General features: G+C 34.0%; 2 long non-coding RNA genes across 5 annotated transcripts; one reads left to right on the top strand and one right to left on the bottom strand.

Moving 5' to 3' along the window:
- Positions 1 to 701: 701 nt before the first annotated feature.
- On the bottom strand, positions 702 to 10,916 carry LOC112732574 (uncharacterized). 2 transcript variants are annotated; one of them, XR_003168058.3, is made up of 5 exons: positions 10,725 to 10,916; positions 10,038 to 10,211; positions 9,710 to 9,947; positions 1,653 to 1,767; positions 702 to 1,329 (listed from the first exon to the last, which is right to left on the bottom strand). It is a non-coding gene; the product is annotated as an uncharacterized lncRNA (long non-coding RNA). The 2 variants fall into 2 exon arrangements; XR_011869856.1 differs by having other exon boundaries at positions 715 to 1,329; positions 1,653 to 1,758.
- On the top strand, positions 4,097 to 7,973 carry LOC140177979 (uncharacterized). Of its 3 annotated transcripts, none has more exons than XR_011869853.1 (6): positions 4,097 to 4,790; positions 5,757 to 5,825; positions 5,996 to 6,518; positions 6,597 to 6,720; positions 6,857 to 6,924; positions 7,722 to 7,973. It is a non-coding gene; the product is annotated as an uncharacterized lncRNA (long non-coding RNA). The 3 variants fall into 3 exon arrangements; XR_011869854.1 differs by having other exon boundaries at positions 4,113 to 4,790; positions 6,425 to 6,518; XR_011869855.1 differs by lacking the exon at positions 6,857 to 6,924.
- Positions 10,917 to 11,191: the final 275 nt, after the last annotated feature.

Genomic DNA, 11,191 nt, shown 5'->3' with positions numbered 1-11,191 from the left:
AATTAAAAATAAAATATGTACACTAATTAATAATTTAGCACACTATTGCAACTCCCCGGCAACGGCGCCAAAAATTGGTGCGCGGTAGAAGTTGACCAATTAAGAGATTCCAAATAAGAGAATAGCGTTGCACGTATAGCTCTTAACCAGCTAAGATCTGACTCACCAATTTAGAAAGGGTTGTCACAAACAGGTTGTCTCCCAACGAGTTGCAGGAAAGAGTGCTAATTTATTAATCAGAGAATTCCAAGAAAGTTTGAGTTTTGCTAATGAGTAATTAAAATAATTGTGAATTAAATCAATAAAAATAAACTAAGAATAATTATTGATATTCCAAATAAAAGGCCTTGACTGGGGGAATAATTAAATGGAAGTCCTATCCTTGTTGGAATCTTCTCAAGTATAGTATAAAGAGGTTGTTGTTCTCACTTGGTTAACCCTTACTGAATAAAGGAAAGTATAGTGATTGAACTAACTCTTACCCGCAAATCCTAGTCCTCTCCCTCGGGAAGGTCCAGCGTTAGCAGATACAAAATTAGCCAACAATGTCCAATTTAACTAGGCACTTGAGCATTCCAACTCAAGTGTCTCCTCTTAATCAACCCCCATATCAAGTAGAGGATCTACTCCATTGACATGAAATTAATAATCGTAAAAATATAAGAAGACATAATTAAATAAAATTAAATAGAGAATTAAAATTAATTAAAAATAAAAATAACTCTATATATTAATAAACTCAAAATGTAACATACTTATTTGAATAGAGTCAATAATCAACTGAAAAGAGTAAAGAATAAGGAAACAAACTAAAGTAGTATCTTCACGGAGGTAATGGCACTTCAATATCCACAATCCAAAGCAAAAGCATAAACTACCAATATAACACTAATCTAGATTCAGATCTAAAACTAAAGTAATCCTAATGTGATGAATCTGAATGTGTGTGGATGCCTTCTTTGAGTCTCTGCATGTTCCCTAGCTTTAGTCTTTGCTTCTGGGCCGAAAATTGGGTCAAAACGCGGCCCGAAATCACTCCCAGCGTATTCTGTTATTTTTGCAGATCGCACAGGTCACGCGTGTGCGTCGTCCACGCGTTCGCGTCATTCAGCGATTTTCCTTGTCACGCGTTTGTGTCATTCGTGCAGACTTCAATCCACGCATTTGCGTCAGGCACGCGTTCACGTCGTTGCGATTTCTTCTTTTCATGCGCTGGCGTGGACCATGCGCTCGCGTCATTGTTCGCTGGTTATCTCCTTGGTTTCTTGTGTTCCTTCCATTTTTGCAAGCTTCCTCTCCACTCTCTAAGCCATTCCTTCCCTATGAAGCCTGAAACACTTAACACACGGATCACGGCATCAAATGGGATGAAGGAGAGTTAAAATGTATAGTTAAAAGATCTCTAGGAAGCAAGTTTTCAACCATGGAACAATTTTGGGAAAGAATTGTAATATCATGCTAATCATATGAATAAGTGGGTAAAGACTTGATAAAACCATTCAATTAAGCATAATATAAATCATAAAATAGTGGTTTATCAGGAAGCTATGACAAATTATATATCGTTGCGAAGCCCCAGATGTTAGCTTTCCAACTCAACTAGAACCGCATCATTTGGACCTCTATAGCTCAAGTAATGGTCAATTTAGTACCAGGAGGTCAGGCTGGACAGCTTTAGCAGTTCCTTCAGTTTCTTGTATTCCTTCTACTTTTACATGCTTCCTTTCCATCCTCTAAGCCATTCCTACCTTATAAACCCTGAAATCACTTAACACACATATCACAGAATTGAATGGTTATAAGAGAGGATTAAACATAGGAAATTTAAGGCCAAAGAAACATGTTTTCAATCATAGCACAAAATCAGGAAGGAAATTGTAAAACATGCGAATTGTATGAATAAGTGTGAAAGTAATGGGTAAAATCCACTAGATTAAGCATAGGATAAACCCTAAAAATGGGGTTTATTACCCACCCCATCTCATATTGCTATGAAAAATATTTTCTTCATATCATATCCTCCTGCTAGCAAAATAAATAAACATGTTAGAATAGAGAAATCAAGTTCAAACACCAAACAGCAAGGAGCATTTGCTACGGGTTTTAAGCCACATAAAAAGGAAACCTTAGCCAAAACCTATACATATACATGTAATAGAACTTGTTCACTTGTTCAGAGCCTATACAAAGAGTATTCTTCTATGTCTATACTTTGGTTTAGCCTCTTACATAAAATGGACTTCTAATTATCACGCACATAAATTAACGAGGATACTTTATAATGCAGTATCAGCAATTAACTAACATTAATTAATTAATATATAACATGAATCATATAAAGAGGAGACAAATTAAAACACCTGGGTCTATATTAATGAGTTTCTTATTTAAAGAAGATATGCCACTACAACATTTTGGGCCTATGGTCACGATTTTTTTGGTCACGGTAAAAAATCGTGACCATAGACCCTCTATGGTCACGATTTTCAAAAAAGGGTGGCTTAAAAAGGTCTATGGTCATGGTTTTGGGGGTGGCCTAAAGAGGTCTATGGTAACAGTTTTTAGGGGTGACCAAAAAGGATTTATAGTCACGGTTTTTCAAAAAAGGGTGACAAAAAAGGTCTATGGTCACGATTTTTGGGGGTGACCTAAATATGTCTATGGTCACGGTTTTGGAGGGTGACCTAAAAGGGTCTATGGCCATGGTTTTAGGGGGTGGCCAAAGGGGTATATGGCCATGGTTTTTAGGGGTGATCAAAAAGGGTCTATGGTCAGATTTTTCAAAAAAGGGTGACCTAAAAGGGTCTATGGTCACGATTTTCAGGGGTGACCTAAACATGTTATGGTCACGGTTTTGGAAGGTGACCTAAAAGGGTCTATGGTCACGGTTTTGGGGGGTGACCTAAAGGTATCTATGGTCATGGTTTTGGGGGTAGCCTAAAAAGGTCTATGATTACGGTTTTTTAAAAGGGTGGCCTAAAAGGGTCTATGGTCACGGTTTTGGGGAATGACCTAAAGGGGTCTATGGTCACGGTTTTGGGAGGTGACCTAAAAGGGTCTATGGTCACGATTTTTCGGAAGGGTGACTTAAAAGAGTCTATGGTCGCGGTTTTGGTGGTGACTTAAAAGGGTCTATGGTCACGGTTTTGGAGGGTGATCTAAAAGGGTCTGTGGTCACAATTTTTGGGGGTGACCTAAAGGGGTCTATGGTCACGGTTTTGAAGAGTGACCTAAAAGGGTCTATGGTCATGGTTTTTGGGGTGACCTATAGGTATCTATGGTCATGGTTTTGGGGAGTGACTTAAAAAGGTCTATGGTCACGGTTTTACGAAAGGGTAATCTAAAAGGATCTATGATCACAGTTTTGGTGGGTGACTTAAAAGTGAATATCTCATCTATTTAAAATTCAAAAAATTTAATAATTACAAACTAATGAGAATTTTATTTGATTTACTTTAAATATGATTTACTTTAAATATCAAAATTCTAAATCTAATTTTATAAATAAAAAATTAAGTTGAATACTATTAATTTTATATTAAAAATTATTTAAAACATAAAACTAAGTAATAGTTGACAAAAAAATATTATATTTTTAAAATAATTTAAATAAATTATGATTGATTTTCAATTATTATTCTACTTTTTAATTTTACTAAAATTTTTACAGTACTATAGTTTTAACCGTAACCCTAAGCCTAATTACTATTCAAGAATATTTTTGTAACTAAATTAAGTTTTGATAATTTGAATTTAAATTAATTAAAATTTAAAAATTTTAATAATTGAAAACTAATTTGAAATTTATATAATTTAATTTAAATATTAAAATTTTAAATTTAATTTTATAAATAAAAACTTAAATAAAATACTTTTAATTTTAAAATAAAAAATTATTTAAAATTTAAAACTAATTAATAAGTTGATAAATAAATATTATATTTTAAAATAATTTAAATAAATTATTGTTAATTTTTAATTACTATTCTACTTTTTAATTTTATTTAAATTCTTATACTATCCTAATCCAAACCCTAATTCTAATTTTCAAACCCTAACCCTAATTTTATTTAAATTACACTACCTTAATTAACCTAAAAATTCCCAAATTAAAACCCCAACCTAAACTTAGGCCTCCTCCCCAAATACAACCAACAACAGCAGATAGCAGAAAGCAAGGGGAGAAGGGGGATAGCTCGGCAACGAAGAAGAGGAGACTGCGCCGCGTTCTGTTGCTGCGTCGCCGCTGCTATCTATGTCGCACGTGAGAGAGCCGTCGAGCTCGAGGGTGAAAGACGCGCGTGAGAGAGGGAGGAGCCGCCACTACCATCCCGCCTCGCCACCTCTTCTCTACTCTCCTCTCTGGTGTCGTTTCTTCCATTTTCAATTCCTTCCAACTCCCAAAATCGATCCCCAATTACCCCTAAATCCCATTGTCTCTTTAGAAAAGATACAAGTGAACCCTAGCTAACCTATCCCTCCCAAAGTTCCATCCACGAAGAACTCTGCCCCCACTACCATTAGAAACAATTGCCGTTACACTCTCCACTCTCAACGTCAAGTCCTTCGCCTCAAAGACCCAGATCCAACCGTCATCCCTCTTCCTCACCAGCACAACCAATCATCGGTAACACTGACATCATCACCAACAAACGGCCACCGCCACCACCGAAGGTCTCCATCTGACGAAGGTTTATTGGAGTTCGTGGTGTCGCCGTGTCTTCGACTCTCCTCTGTCTTCGTCTCCTCTTCGATCTCTCCTCTGGAATCGTCTTCTCTTCGTGATTAAGGTAGGCAATTATAAAATATTGAAATACCATGATATAGTTAATTTTCAATTATAAATTTATTGTCATTGATATGCATGTACAGACTCTATAATCTCATAAATTCTCGCATGTCATAAAAAAATATGTTTTCTCGTGTTTTTTTTTTATTATTATTATTATTATTATTATTATTATTATTATTATTATTATTATTATTATTATTATTATTAATCAATTTCCAATGAAATGTAATGATGCATTGACAATTGTGGTTCTTTGTCATAGTTGCTGATGTAGTTGTTGTCAAATGATGGATAAATGCATTCATTCTATGAAAAAAAGGGCAAACTTGTAACCCACTAATATTCTGGGGACATTATACAATATAAGCTACACACACCTTGTATATATTTCTCTTAAATCATCAAGACACAAACTAAAAGTAGCATAGTGGCCCTTTTTGGTGTAAAGCATATGACCTTTTTTATATAGGGCTTCTTTAATAGATGCTGAAGGAGTTTGAAGCTTTGTTACACTGATTTTCTTGCTTGTTCAAATTGTTTTTAATGTTTTCTACTTTTGTGTGTGTGGAGTCCTATCCTGCTCTATGTACTGCATTTTTTTCTTTTGACTATGTAGATTTCTTCTTTTATAAAAGGGTATTTAATTGTGGTTATTTGTTACTTGCAGTTGCATTTTTCTTCTACTATATCGAATAAGATTACAAAGATTGTTTCCATTCATGTAGAATGAAGTCACTTAGTGTTTGTTCTCTCGCTAAGTGTATAGTTTGCCTATTGATACATAGATAGTTACCATGTTATCCCCTTTTACTTGTTTTCTTTGTTATTTCTCCTTGCTTTGTGGTTGCCAGGAGGTCCATGTGTTCTCTTCAACAAGCTCTTTTATTTTGAAAAACTAATTGCATTGCATTCATGTTATGTTATTCTTATATTCTCTGGTGTCACTCAATTTTTTCCTTTTAAGGTTGGCAACCTGGTATCCAGGAAGGAGCTGTTGACTGGGATGAAGATTGGGATAAGCTTGAAGATAAAGGTATATTTATTTGTTAATATATATAAAATTTTGAGGTATCTTTACATAAGGTTATGGAAAGGTCATTGTTGATCATTATTCTTTCTGAGGGATAAATTTTGAGTTATATAGTTCAGGTGACTGCAAATAGATTATGGTTTAACTGCTATTACTTTATTTCTCCATTACAGGTTCACCTAAGAGTGATAATGAGTCAAAAAAAACCCCAGACCACAGATGAACAAGAAGTTGACAATGAATCCGTTCATAATGAGTCAAATAAAACATGTTGTTTATTTTAATTTTTTGGGGGTTCTGAAAAGATAATTCGCTCTTTGCTTGATTCAGTTATATCTCCTTCAATCAACAATTTGTTATAGTGCTAGTAGCTATGCTTCCTTAGATAAAAAATTCACTTATACTTTTTCTTTTCTATTTTTTTCGTTATTCCCTATGTTTATCTGTGAACTTCTTGTGTCATGAAAATTGATTTGAGATATTTTGTTTTGTGTGATATCTGATTTGTTCATATCTCATGAAAGGCTCAAGTTTTAACAAACACTATATTCTGTAATCTCATTGTTCATGCTGTCATATATAACTTTTTTTCCCTTTGTTAGGTCTCAGAGATAAGAAGTGTGTGCCATGCAATCTGAAGGAACTGCAACCAATGACCGAGGATGCAGCACACATTTTGATGCCACATGTTTATTTGTAATAATCATAATCATCATCGTCATAATAAAGCTTTTTCAACTTAAAGTGTTTTGGAAATTGACATTTTCTGGTTAGGTTTCTGAGTGGAATTTCGTAAAAGAAGATAGCATTTTTAAACTGAAGAGGACACGGAAAGTAAAGACTTTCACCAAAGGCTTGGAATTCTTCAAGATAGTAGCTGACCTTGCTGAAAGTGAAGGTATCATTCTCTGTTCTCTTTTTCTAACCCTTTTCCTTTAATTAATCAATAATCATATTTCCTTTCAAAAAAATGAAAAATTTGTAACATCTTGGGATTATTACATTGTTTGTTTTTCTATTTTGGGCAATTCAAGGCAATTACTTTGTGCCCCAATGTTCCTGTGTATTGGGCGAACTGTGCTCTTTGCTATCTTAAGCGCCAGTAAGTATAGTATGATAACATATCTTCCTGATTTTTAATTTAATTTTATTTTTGACTTCTGTTTGGGTATTTACTCTTTAGAGATTTCGAGGTCTTTAGCTTCAATGGTTGTGTTGTATTTGTTAAGTATATTCGATTTTCTTCTGAGTAGAAAATTGGTTAAATTGAATATATTTTATTATTTATTCTATTTGCAAGTTTTCTATATTTTTAGGTGTTAAAGAAAATAATCCGAGCGATGTATAGGGAAGTAAGCAATTATTCGTTGGGAGTTAGGTCTGCACCTTAGAAATTGCATGGCCTGGTTGAATAGGCTTACGTTAGGGAATATAATCGCCAAATTTTATATAGTTGTTGAGGTTTAAATCAATTTGAACTTGTACTTAGCTAATAGGTGATTAGTTATCTGAAAAATGTTAAAACTGTGGACTCGTGGACATGTTACTGCGACATTAACAGTTGTGTTTGAGTTTTCCCTTGAACATGTATTAAATTCTTGGTCTTTTATTGTAAGCATAACTGAGTATAATTTAACACTATCTCTATCTTGATATATATTTTATTAACAAATATAAACGTTCTTATATAGTCTTAATTAATTAGTTTACAAAAATCAAACGTGCATTGAATCTGTTGTCAGCTTCAAGCTCAAACAAAGCGATCAACTGTTTCAGATTTTTCAGATCTTGTGTGTCTAATACTCTAATGTGTTTGTGTGTTTTTTTAATGTAATTTATCATGTTGTAACTAATTTCTAATCAATTGTTCAATTGTTCAATTTTTTTTTTGGGTTTCAGGTGAAAAACATTACAAGATGAGCGAACAAATTAGAGAAGAATTTTTTTTTGGTTTTCAAAGGACGAGAAGAATATGTACTATATTAGAGAATATTTTTGTTTTCACAATATAATATTTTGATGTCTTTTGTAATTTTTTAAGAGCTTTTACCTGGTATTACATGTAATGGATAAATTATACCATATTTTGATTTGTGTTGTTTGGCTAAAAACATATCTAGTTTATAATATAAATTTTATGATTTAGATTTATTGAATTTCTTCTTTTTAGACTTATTTTGTGATTATCATAATTTTGGGATCTGAATATGCTTTAAAAAAATAAATCTCAAAAGATAGAGTAAATTATGGTCACGATTTTAAAATAGGGTGACCATAGATAAGGCTATGGTTAGGATAAAAACCGTGACCATAGATAAGGTTATGGTCACGGTTTTAAGGAGGAGTGACCATAGAGGCTATGATCACGGTGAAAAACCGTGACCATAGATAAGGCTATGGTCACGGTTTTAAGGAGGGGTGACCATAGAGGCTACACCGTGACCATAGATAAGGCTATGATCACGGTTTTAGGTGGGTTGACCATAGAGGCCATGGTTACAGTTTTAGGGTGACCATAGAGGCTATGGTCACCGTAAAAACCATGTAAAAACCGTGACCATAGATAAGGCTATGATCACGGTTTTTACGCGTGACCATAGATTAACCTATGGTCACGGTAAAAAAAACTTGGCCTAAAGTGCCAGAATTTTAACATTACAACCATGACTATAGAAACCGTGAACATAGATAAAAAAAATCATGACCATAGATCTATGGCCACGACAGAATAGGCCACGGTGGAGAAACCGTGACCATAGGTAAAAAACTGTGACAATAAACCTATGGTCACCCTTTTCACTAGCTATGGTCACGGTTTTTCACCGTGACCATGGACCTTTTTTTTTGTAGTGTGCCAACATCAAAATTCCATAATTAACTACTACAGTAGTCTAGTACATACTACTTACAACAAGAACAATCAACCTTCTTCTAACAAACTAAATTATAATGTAGATTTGTTTAAGGCCAATAAATCAATAGTAAAACTAACATGAACAGCAATCAGCCACTATTAATTTAACTACTAATTTGAACAGTACTTAATTTCAACTTATAAAACAAAATAAAAATACATATATACAATTTATGGACCTTTTTCTAAGAAAAGTTCTAGCATCTGAAAATGCTTTCTTGTTTGATCATCCCCACTATATTTTGTTATGGTTTATTGAAGCAATGTTAAAGTCCATGTGACATACAGTATATAGTATGAAAAATTCTTATCTACTCTACAGCAAATCCATTTTTACTCCAAGTTGTGAACTACTATATGTCTATATATATATCATGGTTCTCACACATGCACGCGCGTGCGCACACACACACATATATTAAACTGACTTTTTATAAATCAAATATGTATAATAATAGTAATGGTGTTAAGATGATATATAACATTTTTTATTTTTATGATTGCGGAAGAGTATTTTAGAAAATAAAGTTTTATTTAGATTTCTCCTATATTCTCTTTATGTATGGTAAATACATAGTATATAGTAGATTATATATAGTATATAGTATATAAAAGAGAGTGTAAATATTTTTCTACATGTATTTTGTACACCTACTTATGTAGCAATTTTGCTGAAGTATGTGCTGCTAGTGCTAGTAATGGTTTCTTGAGAGGATATGCATCACTGCTACATTCGAGGAATGAAGATTGTTATGATTCTCTAGGCACTTCATACATTTTTCCTCCATAAATCTATATCTTCGGATGCTCTTAGTTACATGTTGGACAATAAGACCAAAACCTTAGCAAATATATGTTATGTTGGGTCCATGTTATGTTATTCACAACATAATGTAACATATATGATGGATAAAGGACAAGCAAGAATTTCATCTGCAACACAACTAGATGAACAAAGTCTAAAAATACTTACAAGATCAGACCTTCCTTTTGCACTTGTGAGTCTTCAATTGCCTGATAATGTATTAGATAATTTCTTTCAGTGTGGCACTCCTTCCTTCCTTCCAGTTCCAAATTTCTGGCACAGTGTACCTTCCACTGCAAGTGTATTCTTCTATTTCGATCAATGCATCTATGGCAGCCTTGTATACCACTTCACCGTGCTTATCTTTTAGCAATTTTAGCTTTTCATCATTTTCATCTATTATCTTCTGAAATTACCAAAATTTCTCAAAACAATTACCTTGTCTTCGATAGCATTCTTAACAATAATATGACACATGATTGAAAATATTGTATACCTATAAAACGCCATTGACCTCGGTTATTTTGAAAGGATGCCAAGCTGAATTCTTCAGATTGTCCTCCCATGATGAACATAGCATGGCGGATATCTCTTATCATGGTTCATTTGAGTACTTTTGGGAGCACGAATCTCCAAGTTGAGATCAACTACAGAACATGTCTTGTAAACTCTACAAGAAAATATGATAAATAATATGCATATAAGATAGTTAATTGTGGCAGTGTTCAAATTACCAACACTTCCTTCATCACTTTCTACATCACTCTAATTGTGTAACTCCCTTCTTAACTGTATGCGACAATCAAAAGTATATATTCAAGAAAGAAAGTATCAACATAGATAGTAATTTATATACAAGTTAAAGTATTCAATTGTACATTCAGATTAAAGTTCCATCTTTGAGTCATATTTCACATGTAATTGCAAGTTTAAGATCCCTAAGATTCTCAAATTTTTTTTATCACATTCTCTTCTTGCCATTATTAATAGAAAACATAGATTTTAATTTTAACTTTGAAGATATGGACGGACATGAACTTTAGCTTCTAGGAACCATCTCAGCCAGAAAATGCTATTAAATACTAGTAACTTTGAAGATACTATTGAATGCAAAACAAAAGACAGACAAAATGCTGAGAATCTAAATTTTCAAGCAAATGACGAGAGGGGCTGGAGCACGAACAGAGGTGGCGCCGTGCGTGATGGGGAGGAGGGTGCGTGGCTGGGAGAGAGGGAATGGGAATTTCGGCACCAAGGGTTATCTTCACCCTTTTCGCCTAAGTGAAAAACGACGAGTAAGGGAATGGAGATTTTGTTGGGGGGGGATGGGGGGTGGGAGGGATTATGGAATTTGGTGGAGGAAATGACGCCATTTGGGGAGGGGTTTAAAAAAAATTGAAAAACCGTACTCTATGGTCACTCCCCAAAACCGTGACCATTGGTACTCTATGGTTACTTTTTTTTTTGAAAAATCATGATCATATACCACTTTAAGTCATCTCCTAAAACCGTGACCATAGATACATTTAAGTAGCTCTCCAAAATCATGACCATAGACCCTTTTAGGTCACCCTTTTGTAAAATCGTGACCACAGACCCTTTTAGGCCACACCTCAAAACCATGACCAAAGACCACTTTACCGTGACCAT

The sequence above is a fragment of the Arachis hypogaea genome, chromosome 13 (genome assembly GCF_003086295.3).
Source record: "Arachis hypogaea cultivar Tifrunner chromosome 13, arahy.Tifrunner.gnm2.J5K5, whole genome shotgun sequence".
Lineage (NCBI taxonomy): Eukaryota > Viridiplantae > Streptophyta > Magnoliopsida > Fabales > Fabaceae > Arachis > Arachis hypogaea.
Note: the sequence above shows the minus strand (reverse complement) of the source record. Positions and strands in the feature narration are given on the sequence as shown.